This window comes from Pteropus alecto, unplaced genomic scaffold (assembly GCF_000325575.1).
Source record: "Pteropus alecto unplaced genomic scaffold, ASM32557v1 scaffold113, whole genome shotgun sequence".
NCBI classification, from domain to species: domain Eukaryota; kingdom Metazoa; phylum Chordata; class Mammalia; order Chiroptera; family Pteropodidae; genus Pteropus; species Pteropus alecto.
Genome location: NW_006433949.1, coordinates 6,416,030 through 6,426,368, shown reverse-complemented (window position 1 = coordinate 6,426,368; position 10,339 = coordinate 6,416,030). Strand labels below are relative to the sequence as shown.

General features: G+C 36.8%; 1 protein-coding gene and 1 pseudogene across 1 annotated transcript in view; both read right to left on the bottom strand.

The window, feature by feature from the left end:
• The window catches only part of CLTCL1 (clathrin heavy chain like 1), an 85,457-nt gene that overhangs the window by 71,770 nt on the left and 3,348 nt on the right, over positions 1–10,339 (bottom strand). The gene's annotated exons all lie outside the window — the stretch shown is intronic.
• Positions 1,980–2,128, bottom strand: LOC112477269 (annotated as a pseudogene).

The window sequence follows — 10,339 nt, the reverse complement described above, 5'->3', positions numbered from 1 at the left end:
AAATCTGATTTAAATTAATTTCTAAGTCAGTTTGAATACTTCTTGGCAAGTTCAAGGTTAATAAAAAGTTAACAGATCTCGTACATCTTTGGGGTAGATGGATTGCTTTGACTTGTGTAAACTGAAATCAGGCGTCTTTCTCCAAAGCCCATTTTGTACATAGTACCTGATTTAAATAAAGACTTATTAATGAGATAAGCTTCAACAAAAAACCCTGGGAAAACACACACTCAAGAAATTTATATCACCCCTATGAAGAACTATGTTTATTTCTATAACATTCCTCTACTCTAACCTACCTACAAGGTACCTTTATTTCTAAACATTGTTCTGCTCAACCTAAAACCTACTGCTATTTACTTAACTCTTTAACACCTGCTACCTTGTGTGACCTTGTATAGGTTTACACTAGCAACAAAGATCAGAGACCACTTGTTAAAAATAACCAGTACCCATTGAAAGGAACATAAATGAGGCTATTCACATTGCTAGTAAAATTCTTTATTCTATTATTTTTTTCCTTCATTATGACACGAAATCCTCAAAATTGGGGACTGTACCTTATTTGTCTTTTATAGAACAGAGTCTAGCACATACGAGATATTCTAGCTGCTGAGTGGAACAGGCTGCAGGACAACAAACAGGTGACCTCATCTGATTATACTATCCACAATTTATACTTGTGCAAAACAAGGCTTTTAGGTTAAGAAATATTTCCAAAGCCACGAAGCTGATTAATGATGGAGCCAGTGTGAATATGGTCCGTGCACTGAACCATAATACTGAGTTGTTTAAAATTCATATTTCATTTTAACTCAAAAAGGATGAATTAGGTGGTGATTTACCTTCCCAAGTGAGTCTACCGAAACAAACTAAAACACATATATAACAGCAACAAAGCAAAACAAAATATTATTTCATAACTGTAGTGAGAGCATTTGAAAAAAATAAAATCTAACCATTAATAGTGCCATTACCACAAGAAAAGTCCCTTCCCATTCCAGCCTAAGGTTACAGGACAAAAAATAATGCTAACAGTGGGCAGTGCACACAGAGAGCACATGTACCAGTATCTCCAGCCATGGCAGGGGCAGTCCAGGCTCTCCTGCCCTGGAGCACTAACTCAGGAGCTTGCTAGAGAGAAACTCTGACCCTAGAGTATTAGGTAAAGGAAGATACCTCCTGAGACAGAAAAGAACTACTGCGGAAAAAAGTAATTTGGGCTGAAATTAGGTCAAAAGGAAATCTGATTTCTAAAGGAATACCTTACCATAGCTCTTCAACTCTGAATTTATATTAATTGTCCCCAAGATCAAGAGGGAAAAACGAGCTTCAAAGACTTCCTTCACAAAGAAGTCAAGGGAGTAGGCTGCATGTTGATCCTGGCAGAAAGGCAGTTTCAGCTAAAGAATGTGGCATTCCCCAGTTCTTTGGGTGCATCCTCTGAGTTCTACTGTCCTTTTCAGTTACGCCAAAGTGGTCATGTTTATTCGCAACTCTAAAAAACACAATTTCATAATTCTTATACTTTTCTGATTTTGGAAGACTACACACCAAGCTTACCATTGGCTATCTCTAGGGCATGGGAATGCTTTCACTTTTCACTGCTTATACATCTATGTTGTTTGAATACATACATGCTACTCTTGTAATTTTCTTACCATTTGTAAGAAGACAAAAAACAATATTCTTTCTAATGGATTCAGCTATTATCATGAAAAAGTTGAACCTTTGGTTAAGATTAAGAGGGGACTGAGGAGTTAGTATTTAATGGGGACAGAGTTCCAGATTGGGAAGATGAAAGTTCTGGAGATGGATGATGGTGATGGTTGTACAGCAATGTAAATGTACTTAAGGCTGTTGAACTATACACTTAAAAATGGTTAAAATGGTAAATTTTATGTTTGGTGTATTTTGCCACACCAAAAAAAAAAAGATGAAGGGAGGATTTAAAAAGTGAATTATATACTGGCTGCTATGAGAGTAAGCTAAAGACTAAAATTAAGCACACACAATTAGGGAAAACACATTCAGTTCTGGGGCATTTTAAACACATTGGGCTTTTAATTAGCAACAATCGAGCCTCGGATAAACCTCATTGGCTACAATACCACCACTGCGCAAAACTAACACATTGGGCTTTTAATAACGAGTCTTCATTTGCTATAAACACCCTGCCTGTTTGTCATTTCAACATCTCTCTCCCCATCTCAAAGAACATCCACACATTATTCTATTACATTATTGTTAATTTGGCAGAAACGACCGAATATGAATTTCTATAATTAAAATAATGAATTAAGTGAATCTAGAGAAGCACAAACTCGTTTTCTTTCAATAAATAAATATCAAGTATCCACTATGTGCCAAGATTTAGGGCACAATGGACAATAAGGCAGACAAGATTCTGCCCCAGCTCACACTTTAGGAAAGGAAACCAACAAGATTATAAACTGAGATCATTGCTACACAAAGCAAAGGGGGTAAAGTAACAGAGTTCTAAGGGGAGACAGAGCTATTTTAGCCTTAATAAGAGGACATGAAGCAGTCAAAGTCATTTCTCACATTCGGGTTGATAATTTATAATATATTTAATCTATTGACTGTAAATTTCCTGGTATTATCCTTCTCTTTCCAATGTGTTTTTCTCTCCACAAATTTCGCATTTGCTGATATTTATGCTGATGTTTCAGAATTATCACAAAGCCATCTACAGTAATAGGTTAATGCAGTAAATGAAAAGTTGACTTTTTGAAATCAAGTAATTTTCATACATTCATTTCATAAATAAGCATTGAACACATACTACCCACTACCCATTGAGCTCGACTCCAAAAATAGTAAGATAAGTCAGATACAGTCATACCTTCCAGAGCTCACAGACCTTATGAAGTGAACCGTATGAAGTTGCCAATAGGTAAGATATGTAGCTAGGGGAAAATGACTACATTGAGGGTGGGGGAGAGGAAGTGAAAGAAAGATTTCAGGCTCTAAAATAAAAATATAGGAGTCACAGCAATTCAACTTCTGGGTATTTATCCGAAGAACTCCAAAGATAATTTAAAGAGATATATGCACCCCTATGTTCATTGCAGCATTATTTACAATAGCCAACATATAGAAGCAACCTAAGTGTCCATCAATAGACAACTGGATAAAGAAGATGTGGTACATATAGACAACGGAATATTACTCAGCCATAAAAAAGAATAAAATCTTACCATTTGTGACAAGGATAGACCTAGAGGATATTATACTAAGTGAAATAAGTGAGACAGAGATGGACAAATACCATATGATCTCACTTATATGTGAAATCCAAAACAAAATAAATGAAAACAAAACAGAAACAGACTCATAGATATAGAGAACAAACTGATAATTGCTAGATAGGAGGGGGAGTTCAGGGTCTGGGTGAGAAAGGGGGAAGGGATTAACAAGTACAAATTGGCAGCTATGAAACAGTCACAAGAATATAAAGTATAGCATAAGGAATATAGTCAAAACATTGTAATAACTATGTATGGTGCCAGGTGGGTACTAGACCTATCAGGGGGATCCTTTTGTAAGTTATATAAATGTTTAACTACTATGCTGTACACCTGAAACTAATATAATTTTTCACCTATAATTGAAAAATAAAAATTAAAAAAATAGAACTTGGTTACATTGAATGTATATTTTAAATTTCTTTAGAGAAAGGTTTCATATTATGTGTGAAAAATAAATCGAATAATAAATTTATTGGAATATAAAAAACATGGGGGTCATTTATGTCTAAGTGGTAAGTGTAGCCATGAGACTGGATGAAACCATCCAAGGAGACATGAGGAGAACAATGGGATGGACCCCATGACACAAACCCTAGGGAGCACCAAGACTTAGAAGGGAGGCAGAGCAGCAGCTCATAGGGATGAATATAATTAAACGGAAGGTAAAATATTTAAATAAACTAAGAATGAGAAATAACAGAAGACCCACAAGGCAACAACCACTGATGCTTAGTAACCCATGAAACTCCACAGTATCACAAGAAAACCTCCCACTCCTACCCGCTCTCTCCTGTATGAGCCACACTGAAATCTCATTGTCCTTTTCTCTTTAGTCCCCTGCTGGCTTATAGGACAATGTCTAAGATCATAAATCCCTAGAGGATGTGTATCAAATTAGTTTTATTTTCTGTCTGCAGGAAAATCTTAGAAAATGGAATGATATCAATGTCCTAGATAGCACAATATTCAAAAGAGAGGGCAGCGGGATTCTAGAAGACTGCTGCATTTGAGGTACTCCTCCCCTCCAGATTCTACAATATTATATACAACAATATCGTTTGATTTGTGAACCCTTTGAAAAGAAAATCATGACAACATAGAGTCTATCTGGGCTAAGAAGACAGACAAATGTGGTAGAATAAATCATCTCAGCAAAGCATCTGGCTTAGCTCTGCTAAGGTAGCTGCAAGTCACTTCCACGGCCAGTAACTCCTCTCCGCTTTCCCGATCTCAAGGCTTTTCTCTATGAACTTTTTATGGCATATACAACTTGGCTTTGTATTTGTTATTCATATATACCTTTTTGCCTGTATATTCTTAGAGTCAGATTCAGGGTCTCCTCATTCTGAATCTATCAAAACATCAAGTACATAAAAGCTCAAACAACATACAACAGATTTTTGGAATGAGATAGAAAAGCATGAGTGAGCTTGTATATAAACAGGTGTACAGCTTAACCATACTGCAAGTGTGCTGGACATATGGACCACTGTCCCCCTAGTGCTAGACCTAGGGTTCTGACATTAATCACCTGCTAGTCAATATTTTGACCAATTACTCTAATTGAAGCCGCAGACAGGGATGTTATTATCTGCTAAGGGTCTGCTTTGAGACTGTCAATATACTAGGGTAACATTCAGAATAGAATCTTAATAGATTTGGAAGGACCATAAAATTAAAAAGATAGATGTGCACAAAATAAGTTAAAAAACTACATTTGTGTTAAATATCAAAAAATAGGATCAAAGATTTCTCAAAAAGCTCTAAGATACAAAATATTGACCAAATGTGTGGGCATTCTTTGGATGCTGATTCAAACAAACCAAATGTATAAAACATTTGATACATATAGAGAAATTTAACACTGACAAGGTATTTGATATTGAGGGATTATTTTTAGGTGATGTTATTAATATTTTAAAAATAAAGAGTTCTTAGTGTCTATCAACCGATGAATGGATAAGCAAACGTGGTGTATACACAAAATAGAAAATTATTGAGCCTTAAAAAGGAAGGACAGTCTGATACATGCTATACCATGAATAAACCTTGAGGACATTATGCTAAGGGAAATAAGCCAATCACACACAAAAAATGCAAATATTGTATGATTCTACATATATGAGGTACTTAGCATAGTTGTATTCATAAAGACATAAAAGAAAATGGTGGCTGCCAGGGGCTGAGGGGATGGGAATGGGAGTCACTGTTTAACGGGTATAGAGTTTCCATTTCACAAGATGAAAAGAGTTCTGGAGATGGATGATGGCAATGGTTTCACAATAATATGAATGTACTTTAAACCACTGAACTGTACACTTAAAAATGGTTGAGATGGTAAATTATATGTTATATTTATTTTTCCACAATAAAAATTTGGGAAAAAAATAAAGAGCTCTTCTGGAGAAAGTATTTAAGAATAAATATGTCTGGAATTAGCCTCAAAATAATTTGGCAGTGAATGGAGACATAATAAAACAAAATCGGCCATGTGTTGGTAAGCAACCATTCTTATTCTCCTCAACCTATGCAGATTTTTCAGTCTTTAGTATAATAGGACTGGAATATCTCTAGACAGAGCCACACATGTAAGTGGGCCTAGGTTTTCTAAACTATCATTTTATTCTTAGTTTGGAGATCAATGCTGGGTTAATACGATGACACTGCGATTTTGACTCCATGTATTTTATTGTTTCAGGTCTTACATGTAAGTCTTTGATCCACTGAGTTAATTTTTGTGTATGGTGACAAAGAGCAGTCTAGTTTCATTCTTTTGCATGTGGCTTTCCAATTTTCCCAGCACCATTTATTGAAGAGGCTTTCTTTTCTCTGGTGTATGTTTTTGGCTCCTTTATCAAAAATGATTTGCCCATATATATGTGAATTTATTTTATTTGCACAACTACTAGAAACACTACTAGCATTTACTTAGCTGGGGCCAGGTATGCTAAACACAGGACAATCTCACCAAAAGAACTTATATCCAAATACCAAATACCAAATATTGAGTTTTATTCCATACGCAGAAACAGAGTTTGCAAACTGATCTGCCCAAAACCAAGTTTTTTCATTAGTAAAAATAACTAAAGACTCCTGATTGCTTGTATCATTATTCTGATAGGTAACCCACCTACACATTTAAAACAGCCCTTATAAGTTTAAGATTAATCAAAAGTAGAAAAAATACTATCTCATGATCCTTTTCAGTTCTCAAGACCCGTAATTAAATGAATCCAAATTCAAATCTGACACTGGGGAAAACATAAAAAGAAATTACTCATTTGGCAGTCCTGTGGGCGCTATATTTAAGGGGCTTAGAAAAAGAAGTCTGACTGGGTTACAGCTGTGTTTTCACAGGACTGTTGGTGAAAACACCAACTGCCTGTATCAGAGAGCCAGAATACTCCAGTTACACTGAACATCCCCCACATTTCTATGCCTCTGTGCCTTTGAAGATGCTAGTCCTTTTTCCTTCTGTATATCTCTTTCCCAAGCTCATTCACAGCCTTATTCCAATGCCCAGCACATGGATGTTAAATAATTAAGTAGTAAAGAAGTTACTTGTTTTAGGAGTCAAATTTAGTTCATCTGCAGATATACTTAAGAAAATATATTTTTAAAACTTACCAGCAAGCTTTCCCAAGCTCAAAGAGGGAGCTTTGTAAATGAGGGCCTATGGAGGATGATGATACTAAGGTCTTTTCTAGAACTTACCTAAAATTCTAGGACTAGGTTAATTTAAAAACTATACTTGTATAGTGCTTTATAGAATCTCTCTCAAATTACACAACTGCAGATTTTCTGTATTTTAAAACAAATGCATAAGACCCTATAATTACCCCTGTTAAATGTCAACTAGTTGGAGTCCAGCCTGTCAAGATCTGTTTGGATTCTAATTTTGTCACTGAATTTTGTTATCTCAGCTCTGTGGCATCATCTTTCTTTGCCAGCCCAAAGTGATGGTAATCTCTCCCTGGCATGGAGGCCATCAGCAGGCCTCAAGCAAGAGAAACAGAAGAAAATCTGGGAGAAACTGAAAGCAGCAAATCTGGTGAAGCAGCAAGGGAAAGAAAAATCAGGAAGAGCAGAGGATAGCAAAGAAATACTTATAGGATGGGGCGATGGTGACGACAGCTTCTGCACCAGTGGATATTAACAAACAATATTGTCAAATAGATACTGCGATCTGTACATGATCTTAAAAGAAAGAGTCAACTGTATAAGTTACAAAAGGGCAGGAGAATATTTATAGTAGGATTCTTTAAATTATTTTTGAAAAATGTAGTAGTTTCCTTAGTAGTGGTTTCTTTCGGGGAGAGAGACCAAGCGGTTGAACAAAAAGGCTTTAATTTTAATTTATGCCTTCTGTATGGGGCTATTCTCCCATGTATACGTATTACTTTAAATACTGTTTCAGACAGACTTTTGCCCCAGGTACAGAATGTTTAAAAACCTGGTGGAGAGGAACAATGACTAAGACTTGATAATTCTTGACTCCTCCTAGGACTTGATAATTCTTTTAACACAATAACCTCAAAAAGTACTGGGAATCTTGCACAGTAGAGGGATTTTGAACATTTAAATGTGTTATGTAGTGCTGATTTGTTTTTCCAAAGAAGTCATTTTCAAATTTATTTAACATTTGGTCACTTACCATGCCACTGTTGTGGGCCCTCTCACAAAGGCTCATCCTGGGTGAGCAGGTGGTTACTATCTTCACTTTGGAAATAAGAAAGTCAGAAGGTAAATGACTGGCCTAGTATCTATATCCAGCACAAGGATCATAAGTCTGCCAATAGGCAAAATTTAACAGCTTACACGAGACTTTTAAAAAATTTTTACATAGGTGTACAACAAATTTAGAACAAAATGAGCCCACTGTTGTTTGTCTCAGTACATCGGAAACCATTTCACAAAATGAAATGGCTATGTAATGGCAACATAAACCAAACATGTACTTGGCTGTGGGTACAGTGTCCCCTTTCAGAGTGTCTTCCCTGGGGCCTTTCCAGCAGACACAGGTGCTCATGAACTGTTTTCAGTTCAAGTTCAATCTACTCCTTAGAGTTCTGACTTCCCTACTCACATCTCAAAGGCTTCAAACATCGACCTTCTTCTTTAACTATAAATAATGACCAACATCTAGAAGATTGGTTCAACACAGCCACATGTGAGACTCTTCTGGGAAGAAATGTCAGTCCCACTCGGTATTTCTGATTTAACACTTGAGGAAGGCACCCGCCTAGGTGTTTTTAAAGTCCAGGCTGGCCTGAGAAGCAGTAAGACTGATGACCACCTTGCTTCTATAATTTACACAGATCGCCTTGGCAGACTCTGTATCTATTAAGAATATCACCTAAGAGATATGCTACATAATCAAAAACTTAAAGGAACATGTTTATAAGTTCTCTGTGTATTGAGCTGTGTTACATTTCAAAACTCTTACAAACTAGCAACTGCATTTTGATACACTTGGGGGAAAAATTACATGGGGCTCATAACTGAATTTCTAGACCACTGAATGGTTCAGCCACTCTTCTGAATCAAGGTGTCATCAGTTCTTAGCCCTTTCGATTTTTTCCATTCTCCCATATCATAAACAGCAACAACCTTACAACTCAGATAACTAAATTTTTAAAAAGTTCAAATAGTACATGTAAGAAAAATATTTCTGCAGAACCAGTCCTCTCAAAACCAGCATGACAGGATACATAAAGCTAAATAAATGGCTATGATCTTAAGCTGAAGTGGAAGGAATGCTGTATTACAATGCACTGTATGTAAAAGTGCAGCTCCTGCTCTAGGTGCATCCCTGAAAAGTTGATTATAGAAAAGATGTTTGCATACACTGATTTCTATTCTCCTACTGATGATTATAAAACTATTGTTTTCCCTCTGGAAAAAAATCTGGCTCTAGAATTTTCACATGTAACAAACCAAAATTAAAAATTTAAGAAAATTAATATTCTTACAATAAGATTCACAAATGTAAAGAAAGTGTCTAGAATTATTTCCTATGCATTGCATGGAAACTAAGATCTAGAGGAAAAAACAAAGTTTAAATGAACAGTACTGATGTTTTAACAGTCACTAGTCCAAATTCTCCCCTTCCAAATGTTGTAAAACTGGAGAACAGATTCCTACCTTCTTTTCTCAAGGAAATTTAGGTTTGGGGGAAGTGATTGGGTGGACAGAGGTGAGGCAGAAACAAAGTCAAGTCAGTAAGACAAGGGGGAACACTCTTAATAAAGCAGACTTACAGTAAATGGTCATAGATGAGCAGACTGGAGAGCCTGGAAAAGCCTATAAACCTTGTCATTAGACAATCTATATTATAACTAATCATTCATTGATTATACAATCATTCTATTATGAAACTGGATTCAGAGGTCTGAGGGCCTCTTATGTACCAGACAGTGGGAATACAATTGCAAATAAGAGATCCAACCTCTGTGAGCTCGCAGTCCAGGAGGGAAAATGAGCAATAATACCATGGGATGAGGGCCATCATAAGGGAAGTCCCAAAGGCCACAGGGGCACAGAGGAAGGGCTCCAACAAGTCAGGGAGAGCTTCCGGAGAGAGGGTCATTTACGCAGATACAAGAAGGCTAAGTAGGACTTGGTTGGGTAATGAGGGGAAGAATGGGTTCTGGAAAGAAGCAACAGCGGATGCAAAAGCCCATGAGCAAGGGTGTCGAGCTCCAGAGAAGGTCCTGGAGGACAAGGGGAGCAACAAGAACTATGCAGATGCTGGATTAGGCTGGGCTTTACAGAGCACTTGGGAGTGTGGCATTTTCATCTTGGAGGCAACAAAGAACCATTCACTGACAGACTGTGCAGCTGTTCATCCTTTGAGATCTCGTTGCAGTGTGCTAGAAAACGGACTGGAGGAGGGCAAGACTGGAGGCAGATGACCAGAGACAAAGTTAGTACAGCCATCTAGATGACAAATATGGCATAGCGTAGGGCAGTGGAGGTCATGATGAGAATGGTACAATAATGCCAAAAATAAATAATAAGAAGAATCAATAGGCTAGGGAGAAGTCACAGCTGTTTCTAGGTTTCTT